The 25720-nt window shown below is 37.7% G+C and overlaps 1 protein-coding gene across 3 annotated transcripts in view; it reads right to left on the bottom strand.

Annotated features, from left to right (window-relative positions):
• Positions 1-23380, bottom strand: part of LOC140162547 (uncharacterized) — a 60079-nt gene extending 36699 nt beyond the window's left edge. Inside the window, exon 1 of one of the 3 annotated variants that reach the window (XM_072185798.1) lies at positions 23032-23380. The gene's annotated coding sequence lies outside the window, so the exon portion shown is untranslated. Of the gene's footprint in view, positions 1-8335; positions 8433-23031 lie in introns of those variants that run through there. The other 2 variants (XM_072185800.1, XM_072185799.1) reach the window with 2 other exon arrangements.
• Positions 23381-25720: the final 2340 nt, after the last annotated feature.

Consider the following 25720-nt stretch of genomic DNA (forward strand, 5'->3'; position numbering starts at 1 on the left):
GAACTTAAGAAAGAGATAACATAATATAAATGGCTACTTGTTATGTTGCTTCGGACACTGATAAGTGTCACAGGCACAATCTCAAACTGCTGCATGATAGTGTCCTAGATATCATCATCAGTGCCATGTGGTCGCTGCTAACTTTCATCTCCGGTATCAGTACCAACGCTCATCAGATGATCCACTCGAAGGTTTTGTCCCCCGCGTTTCATCCCCATTATCATCAAGGTAAAACCCAATATACCAACTTTTGTTGCCTCCCTCATCCCAGATGGCAGCAACAACATTTTTCTGTGACCGATGACCTTTGAATTTTGGGCAGTTTGACCCCAAATTTTGAGCAATTTGTTGCATTAAAAAAGTTGTATTACACTTAATGAGTATATTATTGATATATGGATTCTTTAATTTTAAGTTACATGTATTAGGAGATTTCAAAGGGAAGGCAATTGCCATGGAATTTCCCCAGTAATCTATGATCTTTGAATTTTGGGCAGTTTGACCCCAAATTGACCCATTTTCTTCATTTTGAGGAATTTGTTGCATTAAAAAGTTTGTATTACACTTTATAAGTATACTATTGATATACATGGATTCTTTAATTTTAAGCTACATGTATTGGAGATTTCAAAGAGAAGGCAGTTGTCATGGCAATGGCCATTTATACTAATATTTAAGCGAATTTCCCCAGTAACATTAAGCAAGTTCGATTTCACAAGAAAAGTATAGGCCCTCTCCGAATAACTGCTAACAGAGCCCGTTTTAGTACGAATTTCGATGTTGAAATAGCAGCATCACTTTCTAACATTTGTTAATAAAAACTGAACCTTACCTGTAAAGATAGACAAAATTGGAGCTTAAGTGAAAATTTAGGCTTTATTTAATACAGCTAAAAATAAAGAAAACTATTGTCATGGGTGGTAGAATTGCCGCTTTAAAATGTTGATTTTTACATGCTTTTCACTATGATGGAGAGGTTATTTGGTGGTCTGCGCCATGGAGCTATTAAATAGATGGAGAAGAAATAGATTACGTAACGCATTGAAACCTTGTGCCGATTTGAAATCTGACAAGCTATTCATCGAAAGGTACCTTTTGTTTGGGACAAAGGGCTTCCGCCATTAAATCGGTAAGCTGACCCGACAGTGTATTAACGCTTTACCTAGCAGGCTACTGTCAATGAGTGATCAAACGAAAGCGCGTGAAAGCGACGTCTGGAACGAAAAGTACCTTTTGTTATAATAACACACAAGGATGTGATTGAGTAGCCGTAAGCACAAAAAGCACACATTAGCCGCTGAGTACAGTTCGTGATCACCCCACTGACTTCAGGTGCTTCATTTAAATAAATTGAATGCGCTTGCTGAATGATTACACATCAAGCATTCAAGGCTGCCATTTATGTCTATAGTACTGTATAATGGTAATAGCTATACGTATACATGTAACAAATAATAAGTATACCGGTATAGGCCTATATAAAAGTTGTTTCACAAATTGACATTTTATTTTATTTTAAGAAGGAGAATGTCATAAACAGTGGCGTACTGAAGGGGGCAGCTCTTCTGTGAGAGGTCTTGGGAAGGGATGAGGGAGGAAGAGGTGAAAGAGGGGATATGAAGAACGAGAGGGGGTTGGAGGAAGAGAGAAAGAGGAAGAAATGAAGAGAAATAAATAAATAGAAGTAAATAAATAGAAAGGTAAGGTAAGGAAAATGATAGGAATGAGAGGGGACAAAAAGTAAGAGGGGATGGAGAAGGGAAGGGAGATAAGAAGAGGGAGTGATACTTCAAGGAAAGAATAAGTACAGAGAAAAGAAAAAGGAATGACAAAATGTAGGCATTATAATAATTATTATAGAAACTAAACACAGCCCCCCCCCCACATAGGCCTAACGCTAACAGCACTATTATAATAGGCAGCCATTCGATGATGTCAATGCCTTTATGCGTTACGTATTTAAAACGCCCAGTCAGATGTATTTTACACCTGCCAAGCACAAGTCACCCAATTTCGAAAATTGGACGTTGAATGTACACTCTCATGAATATTGATTGGCAACATTTTCCAATATGTCAGCGCTCAAATCGGACACAATAGAACAATAGACCATTCAGTGCGTTGGTCTGCGCCCCTTAATAGACAGAGGTTACTCAGATGAAAGAGAGCAGTTTGCTAGTATATTGATCATCAAAGGATCCTCAATAGAAACCCCAAAATCCATATAATGTGTCAGCATTTTTGGTATTTCAAAAATCGAGAATCATAGATACATAAGCGTTTTATGTTTAACACAATAACACCCCTACTTGATCAATGTAGTGTTCCAATATATTATTGTCTTTGTTGTTAACTACATAGTGATAGAAAATAATTATTGTAGGCCCTACCTCGTTCCTTGGAAGAAAAAGGTAATATTCATTTGAGGGTGCATAAAGCATGATGCAAAAAGGTTATTTTCTAAATCAGCACAGACAGAATTTTAGTACTGACCCGGGGTACTGAACCCCTTTATAGAATAGTCCTGTTCTATAAGCATTTATCCAACACAATTTTGGCCCCAATTTATTATGTAATAGTTTTGTTGATGTTGTTTACTTCTGATAGGCTCCGTTTTCATCAAATTTCATTTTTAAACTTAGAAAAATCACCGTACCTGAGTTTAGCATGAAAATATCGCAATTTTGCACTTTTCTGAAAAAGAGCATAAAGTAAGATGTGCTCATTTTAAAACGGAAAAAGTCTCCACGATTTTTATTTGCTCAATTGTTCAACCTATATCTACTTTATCCAACAAGTAAATAACTTTGACAAAAATATTGAGGAACTCTCACAATCATCTTGCAAACTTTGCTTCAAAATTAGGATTTTTCACATTTACACAATTGCTGAAAAGGCCATTACACCCCTCTCTGAAAATGGAACAACCCAAAAGTTGTACAAAGAATTTTTAATTGTTATGTCGAGACAAAATGTGTATTATTACTGTGAAGTATAAATAAAATGTCTGCAGATGCGCGTTATTACGTGGCTCTAATCAAAAGTTAGTGCACATTTAAAAGTTTTTGTGTCTGAGAAGACAATCATAGGGGTCAATTTGAGGGGGTCCAGTATCTCCCAGTGGGGGTCCTCAAACTTTTTAATACCTCCACTTTAAATACTCATGGACACATGTTTGATTGACAAAATATGAACAAAATTTGCTGACCCCCATCTTCCACCTACCATCTGAGTCTATCGGATAAACCCTCTTAATATCATTGTTCAATGTTCATACATTTTAAGCTTTATTCATGAAACACAGATTTACAAATTTTACAACACGGATTACAACACGGAAAATGGATTTTAGAAAACGGTAAACTTCGGACTCTAGTTTCACCCTTCCCTGTGCATCAACGAAACGCAGCCCACCTCTGCCAATAACATCAGAGGAAGCAGTAATGACCATATCATAGTCAAACAGAAACTCAATTTAAGCTCAATTCAGTTGAGATTCAAACAACAAATTTGACACTTTTAGCTAATTACTCACTGTTTTACATTTTTCTGCTGTACTATATATTTTTATCAATAATCTTTTGTATAGCTGCTGCACTATTTTTTGTGGTCATCATCATTTTTGCACCTTCAAATTAAAAAAGGGGTCATCAGGTAGAAAATTTTGAAAAAAATTGGGCAACATTCTATTTTGTGCTCCAAATTTTCCACATATTAGCAATACAAATTTGCTAAAATAAGAGAATTTTGAAAGTTTTCCCATTATTTTGTGGCATTTTGATGAAACAATTTTAGACAAGAGCACCAATGGTGCTGTAGCTCAATTGTTTCTGGATATAGGCATGTCATTAGAACTAATATAGAATTATGTTATTGGTATCATAGGTGCATAATATCACAACTTATTGTCGGTTACCATATTCAGCATTATTATTATGGACTGCGCAAATTGAAATTGGAAGTATGAGGTAGAGTTATTTGAAAAACAGCTTTCTTGAAGAGAATTGGACAGAGCTCCACCATCTGACAGCCATAAGGAACTGTCGGTAGGAAAAGCTCTACCATCTTAAAGCCCCATTTAAGGAATTGTAAGTGAGAAATGGAGCATTTATCAAAGAAGGTTGAAGGAAAATGTCAACATTAAAGCAAGGCTCATGACCTTGAAAACTGACCAACATACATGTACATAATGAACTGCATCATGAGATGAACCTTTTTAAAATACCGCTTTTCTGAAAAAAATGGACAGAGTGCTGCTGTCTGACAGCCCCATTTTTAAGAACTGTCAGTAGGAACTAAGTCCATATGGAGGAAAATTTAAAGAAAAACATGAAAAGGTTGGAAGTAAAGGCATCAACTTTGAAGGTTCATAACATGAAAACTGAGCCACCTGCATACATATGATCTGCATCATGAGATAGAGCTATCTAAAATAAAGCTTTCCTCAAAAGAAATGCTGAGCTCTGCCTTTAGACAGCTTCATTTAACGATCTTTCCAAGTGGAAGATTTTTGAAAGAAGGTTGGAGTAAAGCTCAAGGCTCATAACTTCAACAGCTATGTATGTATAGCCATGTATGACCATATAGCCATGCACAGTTATGTATAGCATTGCATAGCTATGTATAGACAAGTATAGCTATGTATAGCCACATATCACTATGTATAGCCTTGTATTATTATAATATATAGTGCCATGTATTGCTATGTATAGCCATGCATAGCTATGTATAGCATGCATAGCTATGTATAGCCATGCATGGCTATGTATAGCCATGAATAGCTATGTATGGCTATGTATAGGGGGCACACCACTAAATCAATGCACCATTTGTGTAACCCTAATGAGTTCCGGTAAAATACAGAAACTTTTTGAGGTATTTTGGGCTGGTCTTTAGGCTAATTAATCAGAAAGAGTGACGAATTATATAGCTTAAATAAAAGTGTAAAGCCTATGCATAAATTTGAGTCGCCAAAAAAGTTGCATTTTTATAATTATGGAGAAAATAGGTCCGCGAATTAAAAAATGACAGAAACCGGTTTGCAGTCTTGAGAGCATGTCAAAAACAGTGAGGGCGCTGTTCATGGCCTCAGAAGGGAAAAAACGAGGTGGAAGGACCCCATACATTGAAACTTTCATCGATTTGCAATCGACTGGTTATCATAAAATATTTTAAAACGAGCCCAAAAGGCCTCAAAATGAGCAAAGAAAACCGGTGTTTTTACACATATTTCAATGGGGCGATTATTTAGTGGTGTGCGCCCTATAGCTATGTATAGCCATATGTATGTAACCTTGTATAGCTATGTATTGCCATGTATAGCTGTGTATACAGGGCTACCAACTTTGAAAAACACATTTCAGTATTCTCAAACCTTAAAATCAGTATTTTCCATACAAAATCAGCATTTTGAAAATATACGGTTCACAAGATATAGGCATTTTAGGGTTGCTCAAAACAATTTACAAAGAAAGTTGAAAGCGCTCACAGGCTATATCTCAAAATTAATATTCCTGAGAAACAACTTATTTGGCTTGATCACAGCACTATGGTGCTAGGATTAAATGGTTTTAAATTGCAAAAAAAAGAGCTCCGCCGTTGTGGGTGCTTTTGCAGAGATGCCACGAGGTGCATATAAAAAAGGAGGAAAATACGGTACCAGAGGGTCTGGTATTCCCAGTGGGGTGTTCAAGCCCCAGTTTTTTATCAATCACAAACCTGTTTGAAATCCTAAAAACAGCATTTGTTTTCATGAGAAACACTAATTTTCAAAGAGGCTCCATTTTCAAGATACAGCACTTTAAAATGTCCACTTTCCTATATTTAACCATGCACAAAGCATTTTCAAAACTTTTGCACTGGCTTTATTACATGACCTATGCATCTGAATTACACATATGTGAAGCACAATTTAAAACTTTTAATTCATTGATTCAAGTGGACCACCCACCAGAAGCCAACCACCCCCACCTGAAGAATCACATGTTTTTCTCACATGGTTTTGTTCCCCGGGGGGGTCACTCCCATTGTGGCCTGTACACCATCCGCGATAATCAACTTTTGAAAAGCACCCTAAACAAGGATTTAACCCTTGGCTAAAACAATACCCTAAACAGGGATTTTATTCCTTGCATCAAATTTCATACCCTAAATTTCATTTCCAAGATTTAGCAATTGCAATTTTGCTACCCTTTTTCCAATATTTCATGTTTTTGACACCCTAAACGCGTTACGCCCGTATCGTGCCTACCCACGAAAAACTACCCTTTTTACGCGTTTTCATTATCGCGGATGGTGTACAGGCCCCAATGGGAGTGACCCCCCCGGGTTTTGTTCATCTTTTCCAAAACTGAAATTAACAGTTAAGTGCCAATGTCAATTAGAAGATATTGGCTATGTATGTATAGCAGTTGAAATGCATGAAAAGGTTGAAGTAAAAGCGTCAACTTTGAAGGCTCATAACTTGAAAACTGAGCCACCTTCGTACACATGAACTGCATCATTTCACTTTAATTTAAATAGGCCTATTTTTTCATTTTTAATCACCTCTGAGTGTGCATGAAAAGTCCAGGTTCCTGACAATTTTAAGGCTATACGGTGTCTATAAAATACCAATTGCAAGTGATTACTTAGCCAATTACATCCTGGTAGAGGGGCCTAGCGATAGCGTATTATAATACCGCCACATTTAAGGTTATACGATGGAAAGCGTGGAGATGCTAACTTTCCTATTTTGTCTACTACCGAATCGGAATTCCTATTTTTAAAGATTTTCTCACCAAAAGTTTTTAAAAGTAGGCCTAAATAATTTTCAAAGTCTCAATACAAATGTTTTCAGCTGTTGTTTTTTGTCTTTTCCTATAGAAAGAGACATGTAGAGCATAAGCATAAATAAATTTACATGTAATAGGCATAACTTTTATATTTTTCACCTTGGTATAGATTTGTATCTTTCTATAGCAAAAGACTGAAATCAGCAGCTGAACATATAATTTGTATTAAAAAGTTAAATTATCTAAAACTCTGAACTTCCCACAATATAGCCTTAAATGTGCTGGACAAAGCATTTGTTTACGTAAGGGCTGTTATCTTTTCAGCTAATCATGATTTGAGGTCAGACCTCATTACCAATGATATAAACTAAGTGTTGCCAATGGTTCTGAATATAATTGGGAGGATTTGAGACATCGCTTGCTCATGGCTGGTGCACTTAAAGTAAGGGCCTATAGACAGCACGAGCCCAATTGGTGCTTTATCTATTGACTTGCCTTGTATGGCAAAGCAACACTGAAAAGCAAACATTGAAGCCACACTGAAGCAATAAAATTCAACATCTCTTTTACAAAATGGCCAGATCAAGGAGTTTGAACAGTGTTTGTAATATGATCAGCACGACAAACAGTCTGCAAAGGAGACTATTCTCTGAAATTTTGTAAAAATTTTCGTAACAAAATGCTCCAAAAATCACACTTTTCGTCCGAATTTTCCTAGCTAATTAAGTAACAATCATGAACGATCATGCAAAGATCGCTCCCTCAAATTACCAGCTCCATTGCTCAAACGATGTAGCAAGAGAAAGTAAAAAACATAGCGAAATCCGGATCATGCCTATAGCTACAATTGCTGGCAATTGAGCTAAAAAAAAGGGGGTCATTGGGTAGCCGGGCCTATTGACAGGCACATACCGTCACTTCCAAAGTTGAGCCCCCCCGGGTAAATAACTAGCGCCACACAGAACTTCAACCTATATATTAAAAGGGCATTTTGTGATCCACAGCCTCATCCCCCCACTTTTCTCAAAAAAAGTTGAGATTCTTATACCACTGGATACATCTGGCTATAAATGTTTATGTACAAACTATTTCTTGCAGATTAATTCGTTTAGCAAAAATATGGCCAAATTTGAATTTCGTTCTGGTATACCAGAACGAAATTACAACAGTGGCCTATGGAGCAGTATAATATACCAAATCATGCATAACTCACAAATGCAAAATCGGAATCAACTGATATTTTGGGAGTACAAGCTTTTTTCGTGGAAATCTACTGAAAAATGTCATAAAAAGAGGATGTTAGGATCATGAAATCCTCCTTTAATATAACTATATAATATTCAGCGATATATCAAGATTTTAATCAATTCAAGATTCAGACTTGTCCAGAACGTGATCCATTAAATCAAGAAATTAATGACCTCCCAAATCTGATGGCTGATAGAGATTCCTGGAAAAGAATTGTAAACTCTTTCTCGGATGCGTCCGCAAGATAGATAGATAAAAATGTAGGCCTACGTAAAACAAAGAAAGAACACACACTTTTAATAACATGCACTTACCTTTGAAAAAATTGCACTAGGAAAAAATATCTGCATACAGTGCACACCCTATATGCCTGGCTCCAGCATTGGAGTGTTGTATAGCACACAGAATGTGCAGCTATCGATAAATTTCAGTTATTTAATTACACTGGCAGTCAGATCAAGAATCCCTGTTGCACGCTGTTAATTTTCAATACAAAATGACCAATGTGTTCACTGTTCAGCATATTTATTGACACATTCATCAAAACCTCATATGTCAACAAATAATACACAAATATTCTTGGCATGAAGCCAGTGTACAACACCTTGTTGGCACTGGTATTAGCTCTGGAGCCTGTCAAATAGTCGGCTTCAAATAGCCTGTCAAGTGTGTCACTGTCAACAAATAGTAAAATTTACGCTGTTCCACACAAAAAATCTGGAGCAAAATTCTTGACTATTTCGACTTACTTATTAGTCATACAGAAAACATAATTAAAACAAACATTTCTAAACATTCAATTACGCAAAATAAGTATAAATGTAGAGCTTTGTTTGGTAAAATATATATGATAAAATGAACATTTTGTGTTATCACACCCCTATTAGAATAAATGGAGTGGTCCAGACCAAAAGGGAAATCCCCCTTTCTTCCCCTGCTTGCTGTTAACTGCATACAATTATCATGATTATGGCAACCATATCTGATATTGGATAGGGGTGAGCATGCTATCATGGTGAGCGGCTTATCTAAAAGGATTCTTGCTTGCTTTTAAATAACCAGGGCAGTGCATCTGGGCTACCAAAGCAAATATTTTTGAAAATGTCAACAAGGTTTCAATCTTGCAGTGTACAGCAATTTTGTTTGATAGAAAATAGTCAATTTTTGTTGTTGCAGTGAATATAGTTGGGTTAAACATTTTTATTTGCATGCGAGGGAAAGCCCCCATTCTTATCCACTATGATTTTTAATAAATTAACATTTGCATATGGGAATAACATGTTGACATGATTGTTCAGCTTGAAGTTCTTCATTATATTTGCAGACATTTTTATTTATTTTTTAAAATTTATACTCATTTATTCTTTTATTATTTAGAATAATGATAAGCATAGTTGGCTACTGAAGTAAGGTGACAGATAAAAACCTTTTTCTCTGGACGGACTTCCCAAGTAGGGCCGGCCTGGATTTTTTTTCCTGGAAGAACTCCCAAATTGATCAAAATGTGACATTTTACTCTTATTAGGGCATTTTTGGTCTTATCACTTATCTTTGTTACAAAAATTTTTAAAATCAGATTTTTGAGGTTTTTAGATAAATTTCTGATGTAGCAAATCATCACTGACAGCACCTTTAAATGCGTGCATTTTTTCCCTATTTTCCATTTTATTTTATGCAATTGGTCTGAGAATTATAACTAAAGAAACATGAAATATAAGAATATGATCTAATGAGTTCAACATGTGTGGTTTTAAGATCCTGGTTCCGATGTAAACTTCCCTTATACAACAAAATATGCTTTTCTATGTCAAATTACTCAAAACCTCATGGACCTAGACCTTGTAATGTGCTCACCTGCTGTCTTGTTGTATCCGGTTTTTTTTTTATACAAGAAAGTCCCCTTTTCAATTTTCCAACTTCAAGTCATGGGCAATAAATAAAATGTCTATCAAATTTGTCTGGGATATTTATAAGTTTATAAACTGTAAATATAGACTTTGGTGGGTGACATGGAAGTTTGTGAACCCAAGGATTGCCTTTTGAGGAGAGCAAGAGCAATACTCTCTACTGCTCTACATAAGGCCAACAAAAATAAATTGTTTGCTTGTCCATAGATCACTTTCAGAAGTTGGGTCGGTCAGTTAGGATTTTTTTTTCTTATATCATTTTTTTTTCAAGTACCAAAAGTATAATGTAAAGTACTTGTTAAGACAAAATCAAGGTAAACCCTACCTTATTTGGCATGTACATGTCTGGCAGACTTAAAATACTGCATTTTTAAGTTCAACAATATTTTACTTATGCTGATATTAATAATATGAAATATCAAAATCCTCGGCCATGGACAACAGGACAGGGGAAATATGCAGGACATGGTATTTTACAGCATTTTGTTATATCTTCAGTTTTTCAGACAAAAAGTTCATGACTTTTTTTTTGTAAATGCTATTATAAATGCTCTAAACAGGTCTCTTTGAAGGCTCCAGAACAGCTATTTAAAAAGCTCTCCTGCACATTCCAAAAGACAGTCCCTGTGAACCTCAGTGTGATAAGGCTCTGGAAGATTTTAAATATGGTGGGGAAGGGGCAATGTGGTACTTAGCTGTACTTGCCCATTTCCAAACACTTAGGTGTGTGGCCTAGTGCCATGCAAGTTCCTGCACCCCTAATGTGGTAAGGCTCTGGAAGATTTTAAATATGGTGGGGGAGGGGGCAATGGTGTACTTAGTTGTACTTGCCCATAGCCACCAAAATTATTGCCAACTCTGGACCCCCCCAATCCCAATTATAGTGTACACTGCAGAAACCACTGTGGCTCACTTTTTCCTCAAACCTATTATCAGGCGGTATAGGACACGCGACACTCGAAGCTGGCGAAAATAAAATGCTGACAGCTCCATTCAAAATAGACGGTTAGCAGTTATAAATTGAAAAACAACATACTTACAATGGGGTACATTGTCGTACCCCAATGGTTTCAGAGTAAGTTAATTTTGCTTTGACACCACATAACAAATTTAGAATTTTTGTGAAGATTTCATGATTATGTGTTAATCCAATGGCAAAGTCAAAAATGGCGATATCGCATCCGCCACCGCCTGCCTATTATAGTCCTGTGAGTCCTGGCACTAAGCTCTTAAATCTTTTCACTGTTGGTAAAGAAGTCTTGTAATTAGTTTAAAAAGTCCGCTAAAATTAAGTGTATCAGGAAGTAGAACTAATGAATAATATACATTAACTATAGTAATTGCATTGTACCATGTGGAATACTGGATTCCCCCTGACAGCCCCAAATATATCTATTGTTAAACCTACAATAGCCTCTATTGATCGCATTGAATGTAACACAAAATAAATAGAAAAGGTGTTTTTACTTTTAGTTTCAAAAGCTATTCATTAATCAAATGAAAGGTGAATTTGGCATGTTGTAGTGATGTATACAGTCTGTATCAAAATGATTGGTACTAGTTGGTACCCATTAGTTTTGGTGTTTATTGAAAAGCCTGCTTATAGGATCCTCTTGAAATGCCCAAAATGTATAGCTTATAACCTTATATCACATCTTAAATCTAACAAAAATTGGTAGATCTTATGTTGCATGTTGATGAGGCAGTCTTGTCCATAATCACTGAAAACTGATGGGTACCAATCATTTTGATACACCCTGTATCAATGAATGCTTCATCAAGGGACCACAAAACTGCATGTGCTGTTCAAGGGGTAGCACTAGAACAAAACACTCCAGAGTCCGCAGGGACCCCTAAAACTTGCAGAAAATAAAAAAGCAGGGGGTCTGTAGTAGCGTTTGGTGAGTCAGAGTTGTCGCATAAACAGTATGTCTGTAGTAGCGCTATATTGAAAAACTGGGGGTCTTCTGGAACCCCTGAACTTGCAGAAAATTTTAAAATAGGGTGTCCAAACTGTATTTTGGTGAGTCCGGGACCCCCAAATGTAGCCTAGCGCTACCCCTGGTGCTGTTCCCATTTTCTTTGCAAGTGAAGAAGTCCTGTATTTTCAATCAAAGAAATGACAGTGGATTTCTACATGTAGGTTTGCTTATTGATAACGACCAGTGGCGGTGCCACAGGGAGGGGAGAGGGAATGAGGGGCAAATTCCCCGTCAGAACTCTTGCACCGCCTGTTGCTCCCCCAGTAAAAACCCAAAATTCACCCTTTTCGGTAATTTTGTACCGCCACTGAAAACGGCTGGTTGTAAATTGCTTCAAATGGCTTCATTATTTCCAAATAAGAAACAAAATCAGTGATAAATGAAAGTTGAAACAATAAGGGCTTTTGGGTGACTGATCAAATGGAAAAAAAATATGGGGTCTTTGGGGGACAGCATTTGTATGAAAAAGAAGTGGGGTCTTTGGGTGACAGCAAATTAACAGCCCTACATACACCACCTCTAAAGTGGGAGTCACCCCCTCCCCCTGGGGTCGTTCTTTGGGTTACCATTGGGTATTGGAATTAAGTAGAATACAAAGAAAAATTGCGAGCGTTTTGATATTATTGCACTAAGCTGTAAATAAATTAAAACGCTTTGATTTTCCATTGTTTGGATACACAACAGTCAAATGTTGTTTTCATTTCAGCCTATTAGTATTACCAGAACATGCTGAAGTAGCTAGCTATGACTCTTGTGGTAAAATTGGTTCATAAAATAAGAACATTATGCCAAATATATGTCAATTTTATACCTTGCATACAATGCTCATGAGGTTTCTTTATTTATTTTGTGGTATTACATCTCCACTCTGGATAGGAGCAACATTGGACCAGGGAAGTGCCACAAGTCCCTGATTGGACAGGATAGGAGCCTCATTGGATGTTATGGTTAAGCCCCATCTGCTTTACAGCATGCTAATAAGCTGCTGGGATTCCCTATAAATTGTAAGGGAAAATCCCTCACACAATCCTCCAACATTCCCCAGCTGTTGTCATGTATGTTAATTGTGTTATGTATTTATAACATGCCTGGTGGTCGATACTATACACTGTAATTCAATAATACTTGTCGCCCTATAGGCATTGTTCTTTCCCCCTTTTTGTCCCGCTCTGCTCTAGCAATTCTTTGCAAGGAGCTACACTGTCTACATGATGACAAACCCCAAGCTGTATCTGGCTACATGTATGCATTTGGATTGGAACTCAGCACCCAATACAGTACAAGCATTGCACTTTTCTGGATCACTCCTTTTAAAGCCTTAACTCTGTGCAACATGTTGTCGTACAGGTGGTTGGAGAAATATCAATTTGTATTTGAAAATATTTCAGAGGAAAACCAGTTGGACTGGGCAGACACACACTTGGGTCCTGATGGAACCAGGCTCAAGTAAAATGCTCAAGCCATTTGGATTGGAACTCAGCACCCAATAAAGTACAAGCATTGCATTTTTTCTCGATCACTCCTTTTAAAGCCCTAACTCCATGCAACACGTTGCTGGACAGGTGGTTGGAGAAATGTCAATTTGTATTTGAAAATATTTCAGAGGAAAACCAGTTGGACTGGGCAGACACACACTTGGGTCCTGATGGGGGAGCGAGTTGGCACAGTGGTAGTTCCCTCACCTTGCACCACTGAGGTCCCAGGTTCAAGCCCCGGCCGTGCCCAAGGCCTGTATGTGCATTTGGTTTATCCCGATCCATGCTCGCTCTCGCAGGTTTTCTCCGGTTTCCTCCTGCTTTCAAAATCAGTGATTAGTTGTTTGGTTATCAAAAACTTCCTTCACCCAATGGAATTTGGGGAGCTGCAGAAAATGGGTGGATGTTACAATCTAAGTGCGGATAGGTTTGCGCCGGGTTCGACTGCAAACAGCCTAGTTGATGCAATCTGATTGTGATGATTCACCACGCAGCGAAATTGGCATTGCTTTGAATCCTCTGGAAAAATGTGCTATATAAATTCCGAAATTTATGTATTATTTATTTATTTATGGAACCAGGCTCAAGTAAAATGCTCAAGCCAAGCTTAAAAGCTTATAAGCATGCTGGCCTGTATGAAGAGAAAACTAGAAAGAAAAAGAATGAAGAAAAAGAGCAAGGAAAAGAAAGGCCACTCCCAACAAATCATTTGCACAATTTTGCTCAAAATTTGGAATTATTATGCAGGTGGTGTAGGAAGTGGGCTGTAAAAAGTGAATGGAAGATCAAGGAAGAACCGCTGTAATCATAAAAGTTTACCAGTAGTTATCACTCATCATCACCCTTCGGCTGCAGAGTAGGCAACCACAAGATTTCTCCATGCATCTTTGCCAAGTGCAGCTATCTGTTCTGCTTGAATGACTACACCATACCCGAGCACACATTGAATGTTATGTAGCTAGGTATAAAAAGGAAGGTTTTTATTCTAATGGTGACCCGCAGGTCAAATTGCTAGAATTTTACATTAAACAAACTTGAACAGACACAATGCAATTTTGCAGGCAGCAGCTTAATCAGCGCCAATATTGCAACATTGAAACAAATAACTGTACAAACATCCAACCCCACCCCATACCCCGTAGGCAATGATGAGGATAAAGTGCCTTGCCCAAGGACACAACACGTTGGCACGAGCGGGCTCGAACTCGCAACCTATGGATTATGAGTCGGGCACCTTATCCACTAGGCCACACGTGCATGTGCAAGGTCATGGGCATATTCAGAAATTTGTCAAGGGGGGTGGTTTTTTGAACTTGAGAAAGATTCTGCAAGGTTAGACTTGTTTAGTGCCACCTGTAGCATTGCACAATGTGCAGGGGAGGGGGTATGCTCCCCTGAGATGATTTTTACACTATTGGTTAGTTTTCAATGGTATTATTTAAGGGGTACTACATCCCTGCCCAATTTTGTGCCTATTTTTGCATTTTTCTCAAAAATTATAGCGCATTGGTGACAAGTAAGATATGTACATTATAGGGGCAAGGACTACAACTACTGCATTGGAAATTTTATTTCAGCACAGACAACAGTTGTGGAGTTACAGTCAAAAATGAGGGAAAACCAATATTTGATCAATAAATCAATAACTACTTGCCTTGAGGTGCTGAATTTTCAGTGCAGTAGTTGTAGTCCTTGCATATCTTACTTGTCACCAATGCGCTTATAATTTTTGAGAAAAATGCAAAAATAGGCACAAAAATTGGCCAGGTGTAGTACCCCTTAACCCCATGAGAACTACCTGCCGATTGGCCAAAAAGAAGTTTTCATTATCAATTGAACCAATCAGCAGCATTGTTAGAATAATTTCACCAGGCAAAAAATTGCGTTGAATTATCTGCAAAGCTCCATTCTGATTGGTAATTGACCAATCAGAGGCAATGTTAGATCGGCAGGTAGTGCAATCAAAGATATTGGAACTCTTTCTCTTTTTCTTTCTATTTTTATTCCTCTTCTCTTCCTTTTTCTTCATCTGTCCTTTCACCTCACCTTTCTTCCTTCTGTTTGTTTTCCCGCAAGGGTGGGGTGGGGGTAGGCAGGTAGGCCAGGCAGCACCAGTGGTCCTCTGCATGCACACCTGCTAATTGCAATGCGCACGAGAGCCCGGGCATGAGAGACAATGCCCAGAAGCTCTGAGGATTTAGCAATACACAAAAAGTGGTCCATTGACAGTGACATTTTAAGGGTTTTACCTGATCTTGAGGCAAAATGATCAACCATTTTTCCTCACCAAACTGATACTGAAAACCTGTCTCTCGCCTCCTAAGCCAGAGGAGGGTGTTTGCAGTGTGCAGTGGCGTAGCCAGGGGGCGGGCAAAGGGGGAGGGGGGCAGAAGCCCCCTGTGAAAAATTGATGTCTTGCCCCCTATAACCATTTACTAGTACGTATTTTAATGTATTTTGATGCAATAAACATCAGTATAATTTTGAGTTCATCGTGATTCATAACATATTTTTATTTATCAAAAATCAAAAATAGTCTACCTAATATCATGATCATCTTTTGTAAAATCTGAATGTACAAGCACCTATTAATTGTTGCTTGAAAAATTAAACCATTTTATTTCATAATTTATTACAAAATCATGTTAAATACCTATTATATGGGGTGTTTTTTGCTCAGAAAGGTTATGGGCAAATCCTGTTTAGGGGGAATTTTTGAACTTGAGTTTACCATATTATATTTCTTATAACTTGCAGGTTGTCAATCAGTATACATGTATTCTTAAACTACTCATTCCCCTTATAAAATCACCAGTACTTATAAAAATTGTCAAATTGTCATTTGCAGTGCTTCAAACAGGGGGCCAGCTTTCTTGGTTGGCGGGAGGGGGGGGGGGGGGCAAAATAAAATTTCGGGGGCACAGACGAAAAAAAAATGCAGTTGCATCATACAATTATACATACATGTACTGGTTTTGTTTTTTAGAGAGACTGTACATGTCTTCGTGCTTCCAAAAAGGCTAAATTGGGATGATGTATTTTACACCATTTTTGCCCATGATTGGGATCAAAAGGGCTTTATTGTGACAATGTGCGAGCATGCAAACATTTTGTATTTTACACCATTTTGGCCCATGATCGGGGTGAATTTTGGTGGAAAAGGGGCTCCTTGTCTCTTTTCTTTTCCTTTGCCCTCCAGGATTTTCTAAGTTCATTTTTTTTGTCTGAGAGGCACTTTGTTCTTTTGAGCCTGGTCCCATCAGGACTGAAGTACTTTTTCCAGGCAGGCGATGCAGTCGTACTACTAAAAGTTGAATGAACTAATCTATCTAAAGTTTGATGAACTTTTATTTGTTTTCATTTCATTTCCATGAATTTCTCTTGATTTTATGCCAGCAGATTTAAAACATATACAAATTGTGTATGGGTACTCATCATATGAAGAAAACCATCAAACCTTTCTGTACTACACTCAGTGGCATAGCCAGGACTTCATGGGGGTGGGGGTGGGAACAACTTACGAGGGACAAATTAGACAAAAATGGTCAAAATGGGCAAAAAAGCACAAATAAGGCATGATAATCCTAAATATCAGGGCAGCCAGCATCACACGATGGGAGGGGCTCAAGACTTCTCACAGGGGGGGTCAGTTGCTCCCCCTTGGCTATACTGACTACAGGTACACTACACATGATCTCATTCATTCAGCAGTGGCGACACCATGATTTTTTTTTGGGGGGGGGGGAGCATGGGGGCAAAGTGAATTTCAGGGGGAATCGACAAAAGGGGCCAAAGTGGGGGGTCAAGAGAAATATTGAGGGGAATGCCCCCCATCATTCAGGGATCATTCACACAAAATCATCAGGATCCTCAAGGGGGTGCAACTAAAACATACAAAATCAGCCAATTTTGAGAGCAGGCAGAGTTGTTTTGGGATAGATTCATGAGTATACTAGGGCTCGACGCTGTACGCTAACAGCATTTTCACCACTTTTTCACAACTACAATCAATGGAGTAACTAGGGGGGCAAGGGGGGGCATGCACTGGGCGCTACCACTAGGGGGCGCCAAATCCCCAAATCATAATACCGATGCCATTCCCACACATCCGCGTCTAAGATATTCTTGAGTGGGGGGTAGAGGGGTGCCAATTTTGTTTTTTGCCCTGGGCACTACCAACCCTAGTTACGCCAGTGACTATTTGTACTGAAGCCAATTCTTAATACCAATTTCAACCATATACATGTACATTGTAGTTAAAACACTTCCAATACTGTACATATTCCTCAATCTTCAGTGTGAAATTCACAAGATTTGGGTCAAAACTGTCGCAGCCTTTCATGCACAAACATATTATTTCCCTATACATGTAGCAATATATTGCATATTAAATTTGGCCCAAATTTTTTGTGAAATATTTGTATACATGCCTCCATTGCACTTTTCAGATTCTCTGAGGCATTACATACAAAATGCTAAATATAGCGCTGCTACATAAAGAACGCAGTGCTGATTGCTGAACAGGAAAGAACCAGAATAAAACTACAAATATGAGAAGAAAAAACTACGGCATGCAAATAGAAAAAACAAAGTTACTTCAATGATTTCTTAATCTAATGATTACCGTGCAAAAACTGTATCAGATGGTAGACCTACATATGTATTATATTAGGCATGATATCTTATAATAAGCTAAAGTAAGATGCCACTTAAACGTAATAATTTAAATAACAGGACCGGTTTCGTCCCTCTGATATTTGGGGACTCATCAGCTGTATGATATGATATGTTGGCACAAAAAATGTTTTCAAATATAGGGTCCACAACTTATAAGTTCCCCCTAAATACTTTTAAAAATAAATCGAAAAATATTTGACGAAATGCAAACCTGTAAAAAGATATGGGTAGCCTTACACATGTGGACCAAATTTCAGCATCACACGTCATTATGCTTCAGTCACAATGGTTCATTATGTAAAAAAGAGACCGTTTTAAACAGTGTTAAAAGTTGCATCTGAGTCCATAGGACTCAATTCTCAAACAATACAGTAGGCCAGGGATATTCATGTGTTTGTAAAAGAAAACTTAATCTTTGGTATTCTTCTTCTTCTGTTTCAAAAGCAAAGCAGGTGTTTAATTCTTTTCTTTTTAATGATAAATGGCTGAGATGGAAGGGACCATGTTAAAAATGAGGTTGACCACCTTATGAATGAAAACACAACACTGCAAGAGCTAACCCGAGCAATCCAACATGTATGGAACAACATGGACCAGCAACGGGTCCGGAATTTAATAAACAGTATGCGGCGACGTTGCAATGCACTGTCAACAGTGCAGGAGGACACATCCCCTACTAAACATCTAGACTTTAAGTTTTATTTCCATTACAAACACATGGACAGGCCTAACATACTATGTTTGAAAATTGACTCCTATGGACTCAGGTGCAACTTTTAAAACTCCCTAAACCATTGTGACCAAACGCAATGATGTGTGACATTACAAATTGGCCCAGATTTGTCAAACAAATAAGGTTACTCATAACTTTTTACAATTTTACATTTCGATAAATAATTTTCGATTTATTTAAAAAAGCATTAGGGGGAACTTATAAGTTGTGCACCCTATAGTATACTAATGGTATAAGTTGTAAGCACGTATAGGGCTACATGCATGCATTTTTATTCCGTATATGAATGTTGCAATTACATGTGGGTAAATAATAAACATGCAATTATAACACGATATGTGTATTTATAACTGTGCATACAGAATATTATGTTAATTGCTAAAATATCGTATGCATGAATTTGTCATTATGAATTCAGAATAAAATGAATACAACAAAATATAAGCAAATATGGATGCGTAAAATTACGCTAAAATCTGTATATGGACATTGCAAATTACGAAATAATAATTACGATGAGTGTAATATTGCAATAGTGCATAAAACAGATAGGATGAAATAAGATAAATTATTTGATAATATTTGCTGAATTTTGTGCAAAAACTAAGATGTTTGTAATTATTTATCGGCTTATGAACAGACCGGTATAGAACGGTTACAAGTGGCATAGATAACACAAACTATTCATTGAGAAGATCTAAGAGGCAGCTTAAGTTGGCATGATCATACATGTCATCCCAATCCGACTTGCTAATCCAATCACTTGATGATTGCGGGTCAATAGGCGGCAATTCCTCAAAAGAAATCCCTAAAGACATGGGTCTCTCCAAACAATGCAAATTAACTAGTTTTTTTTAAAGAAAAGATTTTCATGTGCTATGTACAAAATTTAAGTACAATATATGGGACCGTAAGTAATACATGTACATGTATGTAAAAATATAAACCTAATTAAAACCAAAATCCTCAATATGTGGGTCCCTATTTTTTCAAAAATCCTTAGATACAGGTCCTTATTTTCTGCAAAAGAAATGGGTGACCATGAGGGGTCAACAACTTGAGTAGCTCACCCCAGACCACTCAAAAAATAATTTAAGTCCAGCAGACACAGGCAGTAATATATTCACAAAGGTCAGGAAATGTAAAAATATGAGCTCCAGATTGATCCATATCCAGAATGCCCAATGTCATAGCAGCATGTAGACTGATATTGGACTCTGTCATATTGACATAAGCTTAAAAAGTTACCTTTTCAGAGTCTGAGTTGAGCAAAGACGTAGCTTGCAACGCCATCACAGCGTCTTCATTCAGCGTAGTGATTACACTCCTCCGGTCACCTGACCACCCGGTGGATGCCGGATACGACCTGCCCGCCATCTATGACGATCTGCTGCCACTTGACCACCCACCGGGTGGTCAGGTGACCGGAGGAGTGTATACTCTGGTGGCTCTATGAAAAAGGAATAAAAATCAAAACCACTAATCCCTCCAATTAGCTCCTGCTGATTTCCCATTATAAAACTATCAATTTAGTGTGCCAACAGGTATCATAATAACATTATTACATAACAATTTCCTATCTTTTGGATTGTCTGCTGTGTGGTTTATCACTGGGGTGGACTTGTCCAGCTGGAAGTGTAATTGACCAAAGGGGGTAATTATCAGAAATTGGGACTGGATTTATCACCTTTTTCATAGCAAAAGCCAACTATAATCACTATGCTGAATGAAGACACCGTGATGGCGTCGCAAGCTACGTCTTTGCTCAACTCAGACTCTGAAAAGGTAACTTTTTAAGCTTATGCCCAATGTCATGATGTGCAATTGTGTCAACTGAACTGCGTGCAATTTTGGCCAATATCTGCAAAGGTTGTGGTCCAATTGTAACACATTGTGTTTTCTACCTCACAATCACAGTCATTGAGGCTCCATCACCGAAATATTCTTATTCCAAGATCCATTCCAGAAAAATACAGCACTAATTTTTTTGGATTAAAAAAATATTATCCTGTTTTGCCAAATGAAACATATAGCTAAATCCTAATCCTTTAGTTAGTCCTAACTGGTAATGAAAGTAAAATTTTAATATTTGGTCAATTTTTGGAAATATGGGCCAAACACATGCATTTTTAAGGCGTTTTTCGACCTTTTCCATATTCTGTGACAATAAAAGCCCAAAGACTTGAACAAAGACTAATTTCAAGTTATGCATTCTAATTTTTGGAAAACACATTTTCCAATCTTTTTCATAACCAATTAGCAAAAATAACATACAATATTAAAATTATAACTCTTAGGCCAATGAAAGTCAATTCATTGTTTCCCGTTACACAATTTTTCATTACTGTGTAGGTGACCATTTCATTTTTCATTATTCATTATTTTATACTATTTCATTATTGCATCTGTTACAGGTGTAAACCAATATCATGTATACATGTGATAAATCACAGTTTGTAGTTTACTACAATGTATAGTTTACAAGCATTCACAGTTTGTAGTTTACTACAATGTGTGTAGTTTACTACAATGTGTGTAGTTTACAAGCACATGAAGGCGATTGTGCAACTATTTTCAGAAGTTTCACAATATTTTTTACGGGATGAGATCAGAGCAGATCAAAAAGTGCGGGCCAGAGAATTGAGTAGGTATTCATTATTAATTCATTTTAAAACCATATACCATGCTCCTACTGCAAAGAAAATCCCTGAAAATCAACAGGAAGAGATTTATGAATATTTAAAACAACAATTATTAGTTGGTATGTTAAAGTTTGTAAGAAATCAACATTTTATTCAAAATAATGAAATATTTGGCCACCATTTGGTTTTGAGCGGAGTAGGGTATAAACGGGAAACAAGGAATCAACTTTCATTAGCCTTACACTATACTCAAGATTTTGAATGCTTAGACTTGTGCCAAGTCTTACAATTTTGTGATTAGAATTGTAAGAAAACATGCAAAATTGCATGTTGGACCATTTCCCCTCATATTGCAAAAATATTAAAATTTGACTTTTATTGCCAGTTAGGACTATCTAAAGGATTAGGATTTAGCTATGTTTCATTTAGCAAAACAGGATAATATTTTTTAATCCAAAAAAAATTAGTTTTTTCTGGAATGGGGAGTAGGAGCAAAGACTTATATACAGTGTATCCATTCCTGGTGGCCAGAATAGTACACAACATCTAGGATGGTAACAATTACCTAATGGGTAATTATGTACTCGGGTCTAAATGCTACTTTTTCAAAGCTGGATGAAGTTGTTCATTAAAATTAATTTTGCTTCTATTGAACAGCCAGGGATACATTGAATTAGTATGCATTTCTAGCTGTTCAATAGAACAGTAGGTACTAACATAGATAATTAGGTCTATGTTAAAATGTACAACTTTATCCATTTTAATAGGCCAACGGCAATGAATTCATAGTTTCCTCTTGGACTGGAGCGCTCGTCATTTTTCAAAACTGGCCAAAACTTTTATTATTTTCATTCGAATCTCAATTTTCTTTAACTTGATGTTATTTTGAAAAGCTACAGGAGCCTTGTATTTTTTATTGCAAACTCTAATTGAAATCATGCAATTGCGTTGCACTAGCTTTTTGTAATAGGCCTAGGGCCTACACTGCACTTTTAGCCCTGTAGGCCTACTACCCCCCCCCCCCCCCCTAGTTCACCACGTAAACTTGTATGGCTCAAAATTCGGACCGCTTCGCCATTAAGTTTACTGCTTTCTGTGTTTTGAAATTTGTTGACGTTTTAACGATCCCCGATTCCCGGTCGATTATTTAAGCTGTGTCACGTCACATGCATGACGCTGGTGGGTACCAACCAAACTTCAGAAAAAAAAACCTCGATCGCCGATAACGATGTGATATGGGACTTACATAGGATTACACAGAGATATTTCTTGCCAAAATTTGATCATTTCTAGGCAAGTTGGCCCTACTTTGTCTGCGTTATGTGAAAAAGGACAGTCTTAAGTAAGTATAAGTGCAATGCTTTTGATGTTTTGATGTTTCGGGAGACTTGGAGGGATCATAATAAAAAAATGATGGAGCCTATTCTTGACTGTGTAATATTCCTTCACCACATTGCCGTGCGGTAACAGTCTTATACGATGGACAGATAGTATCAGTTTGTGAATGAGGACATCGTATAAGTTCCTTGTACTACCCCCCCCCCAATTATCAGCAAGTTTTGACCCCTGGTTAAAATAAAAATATCAAGCTTACCTGTTGTAACTTGTAGATTAATAGAGCACATATCAAAATTCACTTCTCAGCCATACGATCATTTTCTACCAACAGCATGACATGACATGTGGTGACAGGTAGCGGGGTACGAAGCATTTATGACAGCCGCGAACTACGGGGACCTTCAGCCATGAATTTTGCCTCTCATTGCGGTACGTAAATTCAATTTTGACCGCACAAAGACACCATTAAAAGACGATCCAGGTTGAATAACAAATGGCTAGCTACTCCAAATATTGTACAATCTTTATCACACTTTATTATTTGGCAACATTTTAGTTCCGGGACCGTACTTGGCCAGGTTTTCTTTAACAAATAAAGCATGAATCACCCACGCAAATTATGGTCAAATTATTTATAAATTAATTGTCATGATGGCATACAGGCTGTCTTTGTTAGTTGCGGGCGCACACCACTAACTCAGCCCGAAATCATTTATTAAGGCTACGCTATGTTTTTATAAAAATCTGCCCTCGATTTTGCATAACATGCACGTTTTATAACTGTTTTATTCTGAGCTAAAGAGAAACCTTTGTTGCTAACTTGCTAGTGTTTAAATTGGGCACTTTTCGGGCACTTTTAATAAGATTTCAGTGAACCTTGAAAATAGAAGCATTTTAACCAATTTGTTTTTTGATAGTCACTGAAAATCATCCAAGTTCATGAAGTCATAAAAGATATCAGTATAGGCCTAACCACGTATTCCCATTTTTACATATCTACATTATTTCTCTACTGTGTTAGAAACGTGTATCCAAAAATTTGAACGAATTCCATTGATAATATCATGCTATCCAAAATGAAATGAATTTAAAAAAGGGCATGGTGCTTGAATGTAGAATATGGCAAATTTTGGTACTTTTTGTGAAAAATTGGTACCGGTATAATAGGCCTACTGATGGGTGACAAAAAACAGCAAAAAGTAGGTAGGCCTAGGCCTATTAGGGGAAGTCAGTATCCGCAAGTCTGGCCCAAGCCTATTAGGGGAAGTCCGATATCCGTAAGTCTGCGTGGTACATCCCTGTACAAAATTTTTCGAAGAACCCCAGGACAAAATGGCTGAAATTTGACCGCAACCAAGTGACCTATAACCTGGCCTATAGGCCTAGTCTTTAAAGTCTTAGCAAACAGCACATGAGAGTAAACGACTAGTATAAAATTTGCTACCAGGCCCGTACGCAGGATTTTTTTTTTTTTTTTGGGGGGGTGCTGATTTTGAAAAAGTGGACTTTTTTCCAAGGGGGGCTATTTTGTGAAAAGTGGACTTTTCCCCAAATTTGGACCTTTTTGACCAAAAAACGTAGCAAACAGCACATGAGAGTAAACGACTAGTATAAAATTTGCTACCAGGCCCGTACGCAGGATTTTTTTTTTTGGGGGGTGCTGATTTTGAAAAAGTGGACTTTTTTCCAAGGGGGGCTATTTTGTGAAAAGTGGACTTTTCCCCCAAATTTGGACCTTTTTTGACCAAAAAAACGTACAAAACCCTGATTTTTGTGCTTGCTACGCTCGAAAATACTTAAATTTTAGGACTTTTTGTATACTTTGGCAAATTTGGGGAGGTGCGGTCGCACCCCCGCACCCCCCTGCGTACGGGCCAGTTTGCTACCATAGGCCTACATTGTCGAAGATATTAATTTTAGCGTGCATGATTAAGCAGTTTCTATAGCTGGATTATGATTCTATTCAAATAGGGGCCTACTCTACTAATAGAATAATGAGATTAGACGAGGTAGTTTTGGTCAAAGCAGCCAAAAAAAAAAAAAAAAAAAAAAATCGATTTTCATTATCTAAATCAATATATATAGGGTAGACCTATAGTATTGAAAAAAAAAGAAGACACTTTGATGTTTTGCAAAAGTTCATAAGACCACTTGACATCAATGTTTATCAACAAAGGCGAGGGATTGGTCTTTCGATATGCTCCAACGAACCGCTTCACTGTTCAATGGCTTTCTTGCACAATATGAAATGTGGTGGGAGATTTAAAATACACATGCCCTGAGCAAACTACGATGCGCACGCACACTGCAGGGCAAAGAACAATGGAAAGTGCCATAATGCGTGCGCATACTGCCGGGCAATGACGTCACATGTCAAGTGGTCTTATGAAAACATGCCAGACATGTGCACAGGCCTACCTTGCCACTAGCACTGGGGTGTAGCACTAGCAGAGGGTTTAGCTTGCCCGGCCAAGCTTTCCGTGACCATGACTGTTCGCATAATGCATCACGTGAGATACCTTAATGAGTTCAATGTGCGTTTTACAAAAGTGTTGTTTCAATTCTTTTTTCCGCCCCTTCTTCTTCCGCTGGCCCTTCTTCCTCTCCGCCGCCCCTTCTTCTTCTGCCACCCCTTCTGTTTTGCCACCCCCTACTTTTACCCTGGGGGACTCGCACCCCCGGGGGGGGGCACATCAAAAAATTTTGGTGGGTATGCTCCCCCGGAATTTTGAGGTGGTGGGTCTTTGGGAGCTGACGGCGTACCGGTAAAAGGGGGTCTTTCGGAGCTGCGAACCGGGCTGTGAACAAGTAAAATGGGGTCTTTTGAAGCTGCGAAAAGTCAAAATCCAGGGTCTTTCTTGGCTTTTTGGTTGAAAATCGCCTGAAAAAACAAGAAATATGAGGAATGAGCAATTTTGGGGTCTTTTAGAGCTGAAATTATCAAA

Source organism: Amphiura filiformis, chromosome 10 (genome assembly GCF_039555335.1).
Source record: "Amphiura filiformis chromosome 10, Afil_fr2py, whole genome shotgun sequence".
Taxonomy (NCBI): domain Eukaryota; kingdom Metazoa; phylum Echinodermata; class Ophiuroidea; order Amphilepidida; family Amphiuridae; genus Amphiura; species Amphiura filiformis.